We start from the raw sequence: 14,919 nt of genomic DNA, 5'->3' as shown, positions 1-14,919 counted from the left end.
CGCCCGTATGTCTTACAACTATGACACATTCCTGAAGAGTGAGATATATAAAAAGGGATCACTGAAATGTTTATATTGCAATGGAGGAAATTGTCTTTGCCTAATCCAGGCAAAGCATTCAGTTCAAACATTTTTAGATAATTTTGCACCTTATTTTTTGAACATGGTTTACGAGCAGTTAATGTTTGCTTTTATAATTTTTTTAATGATATGAAATTTCACAAGGTATTTTGTGCAAATATTTTTTAAGCTACCTGTTCACTATTTACTAACAGAGTTTGCTACTGATGACACAAGGTGTTGTTTCCTTGGTTGTATTGTCTACGTCTGGCACAATGGTGCCTTCACCTATTTGTATACTATTGTAACACATAAAAATGAATAATATTGACCTATATGAGGTACTTCAACTTCTGCAAAGGAATGAATATTGCTTTCTACAGGAGTCTCATGAACTGCTTATACACCACTAAAGGAAAATTTATTTTGGCTCCTTCAGATGGGCTGAATTTCACACTAAATTAATTTTATCAACTCATAACATTAATTTTATTTCTTGTTCAAATGAAATTTAATGTCTCTCTCTGTGGCACTGTGTAGCAACTTCAGTCACACAAGCTGTACTCCATTGCTTTTTATTTTGGGCATGAACATTTTTGTATTTTAGCTACCCAACAAATCATAGAATCATAGAATCACAGAATCGGTAAGATTGGAAGGGACCTCTGGAGATCATCTAGTCCAACCTTCCTGCTCAAGCAGAGTCACCTAGAGCATGATAGACAGGGTTGCATCCAGGCAGGTCTTGAAGATCTCCAGAGAAGGAGACTCCACAGCCTCTCTGGGCAACCTGCTCCAGTGCTCCGTCACTCTCACAGGGAAGAAATTCCCTCTCACGCTCCAGCAGAACTTCCTGTGCTTAAATTTCTGCCCATTGCCTCTTGTCCTGTCACACGGGAAAACTGAAAAGAGTTTGTCCCCATCCCCTTGACACCCTCTCTTCAGGTACTTGTACACATTGATAAGATCCCCCCTCAGTCTTCTCTTCCCCAGGCTAAAGAGGCCCAGCTCTTGCAGCCGTTCCTCATAGGGCAGGTGCTCCAGTCCTCTGATCATCCTCGTAGCCCTACGCTGGACGCTCTCCAGTAGCTCCAGGTCTCCAGACCTCCAGGTGTCCAGAACTGGACACAGAACTCCAGATGAGGCCTCCCCAGGGCTGAGTAGAGGGGCAGGATCACCTTCCTCGACCTGCTGGCAACACTCTTCCTAATGCACCCCAGGAGACCATTGGCTTTCTTGGCCACAACGGTGCATTGCTGGCTCATGGTCAGCTTGTCATCCACCCAGCACTCCCAAGTCCTTCTCTGCAGAGCTGCTCTCCAGAAGGTCAGCCCCCAGCTTGTACTGGTGCAGGACTCTGCACTTGCCCTTGTTGAACCTCAGGATGTTCCTCTCTGCCCAACTCTCCAGCCTGTCCAGGTCTCTCTGAATTGCAGCGCAGCCCTCAGGTGCATCAGCCACTCCTCTCAGCTTAGTATGATCAGCAAACTTGCTGAGTAGGCACTCTGTTAAATGCTTGCAAACCTCTGACAACACATATTATATATTATATGTTAATCTTCAGTTGAGCAAAACCGTATCAAAAAGCTGAAATGAAACATTCTCATCTTCACCAAAATATTCTTTCACATTTTTTGTGCAGTTTCTATAACTTATTTTTGTTCTTTTTAAGCTGATTGCTATACATGTCCCTAGCCTGAAGCTTAGAAGAGAAATGGTAACAGACCTCTCTGCAAGTTGCAGTCTTCAAGGTGAATCTTATGGTAAATGGCTATCCTGTCATGCAAAGCAAACACCTCTCCTCTCCTCTCCTCTCCTCTCCTCTCCATTCCTCTCCTCTCCTCTCCTCTCCTCTCCTCTCCTCTCCTCTCCTCTCCTCTCCTCTCCTCTCCTCTCCTCTCTCTCCTGTTGTGTGACTTCGCAGTAAACACAACTTCTTATGTTGCAGGATTCTCTCAAATTTACAGTTCTGTAAAACATAAAGTCTGATGTGTCCATGCTTTGCAGTCTTGATTTTCACAATTAGACATGCTGTTTTCAGATTGAAAGGTTTATGGAAAATATTTCCAAAAATGGTTTAGTCTTATTGTATGCAGCAACTTAGAGCATCTTTCAAATAGGTGTTTTCTTATGCACTTACTGTAAGCTAAAGACACAAGCTAATGTTTTACTGATGTTTCACAAAAGAAACACAGTACAAAAGTGAAAAGTAATATGCAGGTGGCTCTAAGGCCAGAGAACAAATTGCATTAATGCAAAAGAAACATATGAATGTAAACACTATAAAATGCCTTTTTATCAATGGAATTTGTTTATGACTCATTCCTGAAAGAATGGAAAAAATAGTGTCCTCTCAACAAAAGCTGGACCAAAGTAGCAAGTACAATATAAATTTCAGATGTGGCCCACAAATAAGGAAAATTAAAGTAAGCAAAATCTTTTAAGAGAAGGAGATAGAAGATGGAAAGGGTCAATGTTACTTACATCTGTTTCCTAACAGAAATCTCTTCTGCTAAATCAGACAGAGCCACGTCTGGGCAAAACGAAGTGGGTGTTCAACAGTACAAGCAACATTCATAAACAAGTTAGGACAGAAAGTAAATAATGTACTCAGAGAAACTGAAGTGAAACATCTGTACGAAGACTACCTATGTATATTAGCTAAATGTACCCAGGAACTTTCTCTGGCATGGAAACCAACTGGCATGGGCCAGCCCATACCCATCCTGTTAGCTGTCTTGGTCTGTAAAACAGGGACATCTTTGTCTCCTCCTTATGATAACTCCCAAAACATGCTCGGGAACTGTTCATAAAAATGCAGGCTGGCCTGGGCCCAAATATGTGCCAGGAATTATTCTATAATTTAATATTAGAGATGACTGTGTATTAGATTTGATTGTGTTCCAGTGCCCATGGATGGTTCCTAACACTATTTATTTTACTGATACAGCCAAAATGTCTGCTTTATATTTCTTGGGGCTTCACTGCAAACAAGACATAAGTCTTTTAGATATGATGGTATAGATAGATAACTAGATATTGGCTTTCACACTTTTCAGATTTGTATTTCCAATAATATTCCAATAAAGAGAGATTTCTGAGTAGAGAATTTAAGCTTAATGATAATAGGTTTGTTTCTTTTTGATGTTTACCACAGAATCTTTAGAAATAGTCCAGACTCCAAAAACCTGCATGTCACAAGCTAAAAAGCACTTCTTCAAAATATTCCGACATTAATATATGGGCTAACGAGAAGGAAATGATGTGTATCTTTTATGATGGAGGATTAATTGGAAAACTATGTACCTGTTCTATCTCTTTGACTTTTTGGTTGCCTGGACTAATATTAATCATCAAAGTCATAACTTAATAATGCTCTTTTGCATGCTTTGCTGGATTTTCAAAAAAACAATGGCTATGAGTCAAAAAAAAAAAAAAAAAAAAAAAAAAAAAAGTTGTCTTTGCTGGCAGATGCAAAATGAACATAAGAATGAAAAGGTGCCAGACAGCAAAAGCCTTTTGTTTAAAGACACAGGATGACATCATTTCCTTATTGTAACCATAGCTATTATCTCCTAAACTGAATAAATTTGCATGCAGTGGCAGTTCGATTTTATTTATTTATTTCTAAATCAGGTTTCAGATCTTTAACAAGAGCTAAGTTTAGCCTTTTTCAAAATCTGCTTACAAAATTGAACATTTCAGAACTGTCTGTCTGAAAGGCAAAAAAGCAAGGGGAACTTAATCTCAACTTTTTGTGAAGTCCCGAAGCAGCAGATCAAGATCCAGCCACAGGCAAGATTTCTTTATTGACATTTGCGTAGTTAGTAAAAATTCAGTGTTGTTTAATTATATGTTTCTCACTAATATGAGGCCAGAACTCAGAGTCGTAGAGCAGAAAGACAGGTCCAAGACAGTGTGAAAAATCTTCCAACATGTTTTGAATTTGCATTTATAATATAGAACAGGGAAGACTTATCTTCAAATAACGGGGAGAAAGAGCAGGGAAGACTGATCAATAGGAAATGGGGCAGGTGGGATCAAAGCTATTCTCTTAATTCAGAGTGAATGAGGATTTAATACTAAATCTTCAGAAATGCACCAATCACACTGTTATACTGGAAAAATTCTTCCCTACTTCTCTAGGTTTCTATTACAAAGAAATGATTTAGGCACCCTACACAAGAAGGAGGACAGAATGGTGAATGTTATACCTCCTTAATATCACCAGTATTAGCAAAATATCACCTGCCTAGAAAGGGTCATATACAGATCACAGCCCTCTCAACAGCATTTTCTACCAGTGAGCTAAACTCACTCACTTCTAAGAATCCACCCTTTAATCGTTCAGCTCTTCCCAGGTCTTTTACCCAGCACAGCTGTTCCCATTAGAAAGGAGACTTGCTGGCGTGTGGTCGTGCCAGAGACAGAAGTCTCTGGAAGGAAACAGCTCCTTATCTCTGTCACATATAGCAAATATTTTTATACTCTTTATATACAAAGCATTTATTTATGCATTTATGTGTTTATTCTAGATCTTTTAAAACACAAAATAAATGTACCCCAAGATCTGGACCATTCTTTCACAGTGGGCAGAAATCCCCTGCTCCTGGCAGGGAAGGGGACAGCATTGCAGATGTCCTGCCACCCTGCCCACCTGGAGATCCAGAACCCAAGTGCAATACATGAGACCTGTGGCAAGGATGGGGATTCGACGGCGTAGCCCAGTTGCTGCACGACCAGGGACAGGGCAGACAAACGCAAAGTGGCAAAAGAGGAAAGGCACAGTGCTCCGCAGCACTTCACACGTGGAGACATCACATGTCTCAGACCAGCAGTGCACTCAGACTGGTTGTAAAGAAGTCTTGCACAACATATCGGTATGGCTACTTTGAGAAGTAGTTAGTGAATCCAGAACAACAGTGTCTTTGCTGTAGCTATCAAATGAGCGCAGTTACTGACCCCACAGATCCTACACTAGCCGACCTTCCACTAATGGTTACTGCCTTCACAGTCAATGCAGAAAAAGATCTGTGCACTCTCTGGTCATGATACTGCAAAGTCTCGTGGCTTTGGGCAAACTTTCTCCTTCCATAGTTTAAAGCAAACCCTAGAACTTTGTGCTGAAAATTGATAAGCCTTCAGCTTCCATATTTTTTGCTATTTGGAAAATGAGTGTGTGCCTATGCCCTAAGAAAGGTAAATGATTCTATTTCAAGTCAGCTAAGTGAATAAACATGTGAAATAATCTGCAGCCACTTGAAAGAAGTGGGTGGTCAGTGGTACATACATATTCCAATAATAGCCTTCAGTTCTGGAAAAAGTTTGTTTTCCTCTAATCCCTGGGATGTTGAAGCAATAGCACAATATCCTCCATTTCTAACATCATGAGTCAAACCTTGAATTTCTCTAGAAGGTGTTGTTAGCCTATTTTTGAACAAAAACTAACTAAATAAAAAGCCCTAATAAATAAACCCAATAAATCAACACTAACTTGAAAATTTTATATATTTGTATATATGATTTTCCTGCCTAATTAGGTTTTTCTTGAGGGAAAGCAATTACTAAAAGTTATTGGCCAAATCATAAACTGTTATATAAAGTTGAAATTCAAAGGAATTTAATAGATTTTAGTGAAGATAATACTCATTTTTACCAACAAAGTATAAATTGTCTCATATCTAAAAATGCGGACATATTTGTTTAATATAGAGATCTTTTCCTATCAAATCTCCCATAAAGTCAATTGAAATGAAACTGAGTTTAAGAATTATGAAAACAATTCTCCAGGTTTGTACAAATGTTTATCACTTTTTTTCCCCCTTATTTAGTCTCTACTCAGGAAAAATTAGTCACTATAAGAATAATTAGTCACTATAAGAAAGGAGAAAAACACTTCAGGAAGGATTTTGGGGTGTGAGCCAACAGCCCAGATACACAAAAGACTTTGACACTCATCTCCCACTGATTTCAATTGGACTTATGTACCAAAATAGCTTTTTGGTATTTTGTGTCTTTGTGAAGACTTTGTGTCTTCAGAGTAGAGCCTCAGTGAGTTGTATGAAAAGGTTTTTCATCCTACTGATATTCACAACATGGTTTAGTTTGATGACATAATACAGAACTGAAAATAACAGGCAATTCTTTCAGTAGTGAAGGCTGATATGGTGCTATTAACTTCAGTGGAGCAACAATGATTTTTTTATCTTCTCTGAGCTGTTCCCTTTAAAAACCATGGAAGATCAGAAAAATATTGGTTGAAATGGTACAGAGCTATTTTCTTAGAAGTCAATAATTCTGTATTATTCTTAATCTATTGATCATGCTAATATCTTATTAATAGAATTCAGCTCTGTACCATTCCAACTTTTTTTAACTCTACAGCTTCTATGAATAGGAGAGATTAAATGACACAGGCTGATATTTAAGACACAAGAAGTGGTGGTGTTCTGAAACTGATGCTTTCTAGAACAAAGTGAAAGCACTAAAAATAGTCGTTGAATTAGGAAAAAAAAAGGCACTTGCAACTGAGAAATACCTTAAGCCTAGAGAGTCTGCCAACAAACTCTCCAGGAGCAACTGCTGTGGTTGGGATGGGTATAGGTACAGCTCTTCCCTGACAAGTCTGCTTGTGAGGCTGCTTTCCAAGGAGTTCTCCCGGGCTGCCCTCTTCCCGGAGCAGGTCCCCTCTCACCGCACTGGCTTTGTGAGTGCCAAGCCTGCTAACCTCACCTTCACTGTCCTGACCTTACCTTGGCCATGTTGCACTGGGAATGGGATACCAGGATTTGTGACCTGAGGCTGACTTTAAAGTCTATAGCCTGACCCATTCTCTTAGCTTCAAAAAAGTAGATGGAACCTCCTGAAATTTTTCTATACCTGAAAGGAATTGTCTGAGATAGAAAGGCAGCTTCAGCTGAGAAAATATCCTCTCCCTCTTTGATACAGCTGCTGACACAACCATCAGAACAGAACCATCAGAAACTTAGGCTGGCAGCTTGAGGAAAGTACTTATTTGTAATGTTTTGGAAGGAGGCTGGCCTAGGAGGAAAAAGGGAAAGGGATATGCTCTTAAATAGTATGGACGCAGATTTATTATGCAACTGGTAAGTATCTAAATCCACCAGGACTCTGAAAGAGTTACAATTCTCACTAAAGCTTTTGCACAGACCTGTAAATTAGTCATGCTTGGAGTGACTCTTCCATTCAAGACTGAAAGCTCTGCCTAGCTACTTTTCAGTCAGAAAATTTGTGCATGTTGGTTGGGGGCAGAGGGAAAATCAGCAGCTGAGTTATTAAGTCTATGGCAAGGAAGTACTTGGCATCAGTTCAAGATAAGCAGAGATACATTAGCTATTTAGGATTATCCATAACTGTTTCTCCACTGTATCAACAGGCATAGAGTCACATTCAAAAAGCTGGCTGAACTTTGAAATGCATGGCTGATCTTATATTTGTCTAAAACCTCTACTTTCTGCATTACTCTCCCTGCATCATGATAAATTATATTTTATCATGCCTTCAACTAATATTGGTGGCTATCAAGCCATGGCTTCAAGCATGTTTTCTTCCTACAAGAATTCTTGCATATTCCTGGGAAGCAACATGTTTTGCGTTTGCACTTAAGGAAACTGCACAGGTTGATAGTAGCTAGTCTCCTGTGCACCCAGACTGGGTTTGGAAGACCTACCATTCTTGGAACTTGAATTACAGTCTACCTTCTGAGAACATTACATTTCATATTCTTTCCTTGGATCATGAAGTCTAGCCAGTTTCAGACTAGGTGAAAGTTTTGGGAGAAAAAAATCAGCCATTGTCTCCCAACTGAAAGAGAAAGTTGAAAAAAATGACAGTGGTAAAATGCTAAGAAATACCCTGGAAAGTGGGGAGGAGTCCCTTTAGACACATATGATGCTTCTGGTGCCATTTTAGATAGAGGAATGAGAATATACTGCCTCTGTGGCTCTGCTCATTTTTCCAGATCATATTTTTCCTAGTTCTCAGGGGCAATGCTTAGTTTCCTCAGTAGCCTTCTGAATCAGCAAGGGTTGATGCTGGTAGGACTCACAAACCTGTTATGGTCTGCAAGGACCTCTGTGCTTAGCAGCCACCATGGACAGCAGTCCCTAACTGCGATGCTCTTTGCATCTATAGTTTGGTATATATTTATCCTCCTTGTCGGGCAGAACTATAGGCTGCGGGAAATAAACTATAGAAGCTGGGAGCATGAGGGAAGTTCTCATGGTTTACATGATAGTTTCAAGTCAGAGGTTGTGCCACATAGGGGTTACTGCTGTCCACAGCCCACTGAAGAGGAGGGATCATTGTAATATGACAGAGTTGCAGGCCTGGAGACAATTTTGATGCTAGGCCCAGATCAATAATCTATTGTTAGAGGAAGAGAGGGAAATATTTTTGAGAAAAATTACATGGAACACAGGAAGAGTCTCGGAGGGGATTCTTACAGAGACAGAAAGAGAAAAGGAGAAGTAAGGATGAAAGTTCTACAGTCAGAAGTGAATTTGTGTAGACAGTGAGACCAGAATAACGTGCCAGAATAGTTTACATAAACAATTCACATAAAAAATGGCTTGGGTAGTATCCCATTCTGGGACTTGTACGGCTCACAGAAACTAGGCATAACATTAAGGATTGGTTTGGCTTGGAGAGAAGCTACAAACACGCAGGATGGAAGATTAATTGGCCACGTCCACACCGTTTTAAAAGAGCAGTCGGGAGAGGAGGAGTAGGCACGGTGCATAGCTTCACCTCTCATCCACACAGTTGCTCACAGCCTGCCTTGGGCAGCCCCTGGGGACACAGCACGGGGAGCCCAAGCGCACGTGTGTGCACGGGGAGCGGGTCTGCAGGGGCACTGCCCAGCGGTGCTCGGCAGCCGGCTGGCTGGCAGACGCATCCGTACAGGCAACAGTGCAGTTCTCAACAGACAGTGGAAACAAATTCACTGCCGCTCCAGGGTTTGGAGGTTTGAACATTAGCCTGAGCTAACCGGCAATTTCCTCCACACTCCTTTGGAGCATTGATTATAATACTAATGAGGGTAGCATGAACTGTGGGAAAACAGACTGTGTGAAAAGCAAATGCGACTTGAGAAGACTGCATCAAAGCAAAAAGCTGTACTCATAACCAATCGCTCAGACAGCAGTGCTGTCTCCACAGAATGTGAGCAGAATAGAAAATTTGGTATGTAAAGTTAATTCCAGCTTCATGTCATATCACAAACACGCCTGTTGTCAGTAGTCATAAGCAGTGATAAGGAGAGCTAAGATGGTTCTAGCATATTTAATGTCTCATTTTTGTATTTACCCAAACAGTGAAGTTTTACACCAGTTACTAATCACTTCATAGCCAGCAGCAGCAGCCTCCTTATTCCCTGAAGTCTGTTCTCAGTTAATTGCACTCATGAGTATAGCAAATTTAGAATTACTATTCTTCAACAAATCTTTGCAACTCCCTGGCCAGGGAGCTGGTATAACAGCCAGGCAATGTAAGCTACATTATCACTTCACCTCAAATTTCAGTCGGAAATTCTAAGAAATTCTAATGTTTTCTTAACAGTGAGTTGCTGGCTGAAATCTCTCCTGTGAAAAAGAAAGTGTAGTAAAATATACATACATATATATAAATGAAAAAGTAATCCCCATTCAAAAGCAGGATGAAAGCTGATGCTGAAACCTACTTAGCACTCTGGTCTGCAGGACACATTATAGGAATCCAGACAGTACATTCCCGTAGAAGCTGTTCCCAAATAGGGCAGCTAGCAGTAATAACTGATTAACTCCTTCTGTTTCTTTTGAAGGCAAATGCATTAGCTCTACATTTTTGAGCTGGCTATTTCCATTAGCCATTGTTATCATGGATTGTTCTTAACAGCCAGACTGAAAAAAAAAATAGCTATCAGGGTGTTTCAGAGTGTGCCTTTGGGGTCAGATTCTCAGCTGGAAGAGCTCTAGCGACTTCTGCAGACTTCTACTGATTTGCACTTGTGTTTACATGCAGTCTAACTCTGATTTAAATGATCTGAAGGAAACAGTGGCAGTCGTCATGCCAGCAGAGTTTTATTTAGTGCTTTCAATATTCTTCTGTCAGAGGTTAGATAGTGTTGCTGCTTGGCTGAGTTGCAAAAACTGTTTTTACCTAAATTCCTCCACTTTTTGTGGAGATAGGTGACAGCATCTTTTACATCTAAGACAGAGAAACAGGTTTTAAGCGACCAGTTCTGCCTCTATCATAGGGTCCCTCTGTTGATACCCCCCCAAATATGCTGACAGACTTCACAGCACTGCACTGCCCAGTGTCCTCATACTTTGGCATTACTACAGCTCAGATCTTCCTTCTTGCTGCTTAGTAGTGGAAAACACTCAGTTTACCATGCAGCCCAACCTGTGACATTAAAGTAAATGAAAAGACTCAGCTGATGTCCAGACTTCGGCTCTGGACCTGTTCCCACTGCAAACTGTGACAAAAGGCATGTTGTTTACTTTATTGGACTTTATCTCAAAGAAAATGATGAAGGCTGCCATGAACAGCAGCTCTCATTGTTAGAAGAAAAAGTGAGCTTGCAGTCTTGCCCAGACGTGATCAGCTTTTAACAGGTTTAGTCACACTGAAATCTCTAGGTCAGATGATTTCACTCTAACCTCTTTTTACACAAAGTCCAAAAGACTGGAGGTAGTGGACAACTCTGTACCAGAGAAGGCTTCTATTTGAATGGATTATGTTCAAAAAAGAACCTCAGATAATGTAACCCCCAAAGTGTGAATGCAGCTACACACAAGGAAAGTGGACTGAGAAATGGCAGTTGTCACGATTACATGCACACTATCACAACACAATGATCCTATAATCCATTCCAATGAAAAGTTCAATTATAGGCCCACCTGATGCAAACAAGTCTCTAAAGAAAAAAAAAAAAGGAAAAAGAAAAAAGAAAGAAAGAAAAAGAAAAAGGCAAATTGCTACCTCTTCAAATCAACAAGGCATCCAGTGCCATACTGAAACCTGTGCTCTTCACAGGAGGAAAACGACTATGCTGCAGGCAACACCCTTGATTTTTGACATACATCTTGAGAAACAAAGTGTGTGAATTGGTTGCTTAAGCAGAAAGTTTGCAAAGTATCACAGGAATAGTAAAGAGCAGGCAAACTGAAGAAAAAAAATACAATGAACTTGTCTTTTTCTTACCTAATAATTCCACTAATGAGGACTCCTAAATTATTCTATTTGGTTCCACTAATTCATGGGAACTTCTCAAGTTCTGCATATTTCATGTGATTTTATGGTGAGCTACTGTCCTCAGAATTTCTTTACTGGACTAAATAATGTCTATAAGCTTTTACTCACATCTGGCATTACTGGCTTTTTATAATTCTGCATAACAAATCAGTGTGTTTAGTGAATATCTGTTTTATAGGACATCTTTCAAAAATATATGATGAAATACCTGGCAGTGCTAGCACAGATACTGAGCTAAATGCAGGGCTGGACCAGCGCCTCTGCAGAGTGGAGAAATGTGCAACCATGTGGTGGAAGGGCACAATGGCAATGTGCCTACGGGGTTGCATGTCACAGTGGGCTAACGGTGGGCAATATTTCCCTTAGTCACGCCCATGCCTGAAGGAAGAGATGCTTTTGAGAAAAAGTGAGGAAAGAGAGTCAGTCAAGAAAAAGAACAGGTAAAGAGTTGCTTCTAAACAGCAGGAAGTGCAGCAAAAAAGGCTTTTACACCATTGACAAGACTGTAGGGAGCGAAAAGAAGGAGGAAACATTCATCCAACCCAGGAAGAACTGCTGGGAGGGTGAAGCTGTGAGATGTGCTCAGACAAACTCCTGAGACAGGATGGTGGGAGTGCCGTTTAAAAATTCAAAAAATGCTGTCCCTAGGCTTTCAGTGAACTCACCTAGGCATCCTGCTACCTTCCTTCCCAAGCCCGACCCAGGAGTGCTGGCACTGAGACACACAGTCCCTGGGTTTGTGGCCCAAGTCTTGCCCAGACTGCCTGTGTGCTTGGGAAGTCCCAGGAGGGACGCTTGCAGAGCCAAGGGCAGGCAGTAAGAGCCTTCCTCTGCCCCTCGTTTTGCCCCCAGCGGCTGTGACCCAGCTGCAGTGTGGAAGCCAGGTAAGCAGCGACAGCCGGCTGAGTCGGACGCTTCCGCCTCTCAGACAGCCCCACGGCTGGTGCAGCGTCGCCTGAACGCAGCTTCATGGCTCTGAGCCTTCGGCTGGCTCGGGGCTGAGTGTCTGTATGTTCTCACCACACAGAGAAGCTTTAGCTTTTCTGTGTTTTTTGTTTCCCACTGGTGAAAATACAGATGAAAGCAGTTCTCTGCTTCCTTGGGTGTTCTGAGGTGGAATACATGAAATCCTGGATTTCCTCTAGTTGCAAGGCAAAGACAGATGATGGCATGGTTGGACCACAAAGGGTGGCTGAATGACATTTTAAAATAAGAGTGCAAGCCTGTAAAATTATTCAAGGTGTGCAGCTATGTTGTTTTGCACATGCGAAGAAGGCAGGTGGGACTGCTCTCCACAGACTGACTCACTGGCATCACAAGGAGCCTTTTATTTAACTCAGCAGCGCTTGGATCACACTCAAAAGTCTTAATAAAGAAAATAAAGCAAACTGGTAAAAAACCCAAATTCTCCTGTCTCTGACCATACCACTGCATAATGCAAACTCTGTGTACAGAACAGTACAAATCACAAGTTAGCTTCTTGCTGTAATTCTTTAGGGTATAGCGTGGCATCAGGGGTCCCAATTATACTCTGAGAGTGCAGCTTCCTGAATGGAGTCAGAGAGGAAGCACAACTAGGCTGAGGGTATGTGGTTTTTCACAGCTCAAGAAAAATGGCATACATCACAAATGGCTCCTGGGAAGGCAGCAACTGATTAGAAGGAGTGTTTTTTTTCTAAAGCTTAGTCTCCCCATGACTTTTGTTTACTTTCTAAAGCAAAATCCACTCTTCGAGAGTATCCTGCCAGGAGGCAAGCTATCCTCACCGGCTAGTCAGGATTCTTTACACTTGGTACCTGCTCCAGGTTAGACAGTTGAATAGATTTAACTAATTAGTTCACTCTGGTGGCTATAAACATGAGGTTAAACTCAGAAGTGATGCAGAAATGGATTCAAGGGAGCCAGAGTTTGTAGATTTTGTAATCTGCAAGCCAAGAGGGATCCAAGAGAAGACAAGAAAAAAAAATGCCAGGAAGCTGTAAAATAGTGTAAATTAAAAAAAAAAAAATCCTTCCCACCACTCACTCAGACTTTAACTTATCTCATAAGTGGTGCATTAATTGTAACAGTTCAGAGTCCCTTACTTGCAGTGGCATTAGATAAACCATCTTCGAATTTGGGTCCATTTTGAATGGGAGTCTTGTCCTACTTCAGACATCTCAATTATGTCGAAGTCTAAACTAGTTGCCTAAACTCTCTTCATAATCAGGGCAGGGGAATGGGCACTTCTAGAAGATGATTTATTCCAGCTCTTCTAAACACCTCTTTTAGAACCAGATGAATTACCTTCTGGAGGTGCCCATTTTTCTTAAATCCTGAGTAGCTGCCTCCCCACGTTATCAAAGTCGCATCAGGGTCTAATCAGCAAATGGAGTTTTGATTTAATGAGAAATTCTTACAAATCAAAATGTATTTTCATTCTAAATCAGATTCAAATGTCAAAATGTCAGCAATTTTCACATAATAGAAGTTCCAAGATATGTAGATTTAGAAATACTGAATTGTTTATTTTGATAATGTCAGCTTGTCACACTTTGCTAATGTCAAAACATGTTGTTTCAGAAAGTTAAAAGCATTTCATTTCAGTGGCACTGGAAAAATACAAAATAATTACAAAATAATATTAAAATAATGTAAGTTACTAGAAGGATAAACAATACTATATGAAAACAGATACACATAAGTGAGTAGCATTCCTGATGTAGCAACTAGAATAAAACCAAGTGAAATGTTCAAGTCAAAGAGGAATATGTTTTACTTTACTACAAATTCTAAAGACAAACAGAGATCATTAGTTTCAATATTTGTTCAAAAATTTTATAAAAATAAAAAAAAGAAACCCCAAACTTGTATCTTCTAGCACAAAATTTTCTCATTTTTCCTCTAATGATTCTGGTTATAGCTCAGACTAAGCCCCTTTGTTATGTGGATGGCAGCTGCTGTGCCATCTTCTTACCTAATCTTACGGGAATGATATCGTCTCAATGAAACTCTGATTTGGTGCCTGTTTCAATTTTAACTGCTTCCACAAGCTGTTCCAATACTTTTGCATCTGCCATCTCTGTAAGCAGGAAATCACACTTTGCATATGAAACATCATTATTTTGTGAAGTGAGTAGAACAAGATTTCTGATGTATTTCCAGTTTTAGAAAATCCTAAGTGCAGATTCTAAGTTCCTCCTTTACAACCGTCCTGTAGCAGCGATGATAGTTCTCTGTGCAAAATTTTGACCTTGTTAAGGACAGTAGACTGTCAAGATGAACTGCCTTCTATGCTTCTTTGGAGTTAATTTAAACATATCTATTTACCCAACCATTTGACCAACCCATGGAGACTTTCTTCTGATTTTAACGTTTACTAATAATGACAAATGTTTGCTAATAAATATTATTGACACACTAAGATTTGCTCTTCTCATTCAAATGAAAATTTAAGCCTTGGTGTTATTTAATTTTATGCGTTCAACATACTGTTAAATGTTTATAATGTGAGATTTTCGCTCAAAGATTCTCTATATGACCTTCTATATGACTGGTTTAACTGAACTTCTATACGTGATTAATAAAAAGACTCAGGATTAGCATTTTTATATTTGGCTTGGT

At 40.2% G+C, this 14,919-nt stretch overlaps 1 protein-coding gene across 1 annotated transcript in view; it reads right to left on the bottom strand.

The window, feature by feature from the left end:
- The window catches only part of ZNF804B (zinc finger protein 804B), a 238,129-nt gene that overhangs the window by 88,897 nt on the left and 134,313 nt on the right, over positions 1-14,919 (bottom strand). The gene's annotated exons all lie outside the window — the stretch shown is intronic.

Source organism: Rhea pennata, chromosome 2 (genome assembly GCF_028389875.1).
Source record: "Rhea pennata isolate bPtePen1 chromosome 2, bPtePen1.pri, whole genome shotgun sequence".
Classification (NCBI taxonomy): Eukaryota; Metazoa; Chordata; class Aves; order Rheiformes; family Rheidae; genus Rhea; species Rhea pennata.
Note: the sequence above shows the minus strand (reverse complement) of the source record. Positions and strands in the feature narration are given on the sequence as shown.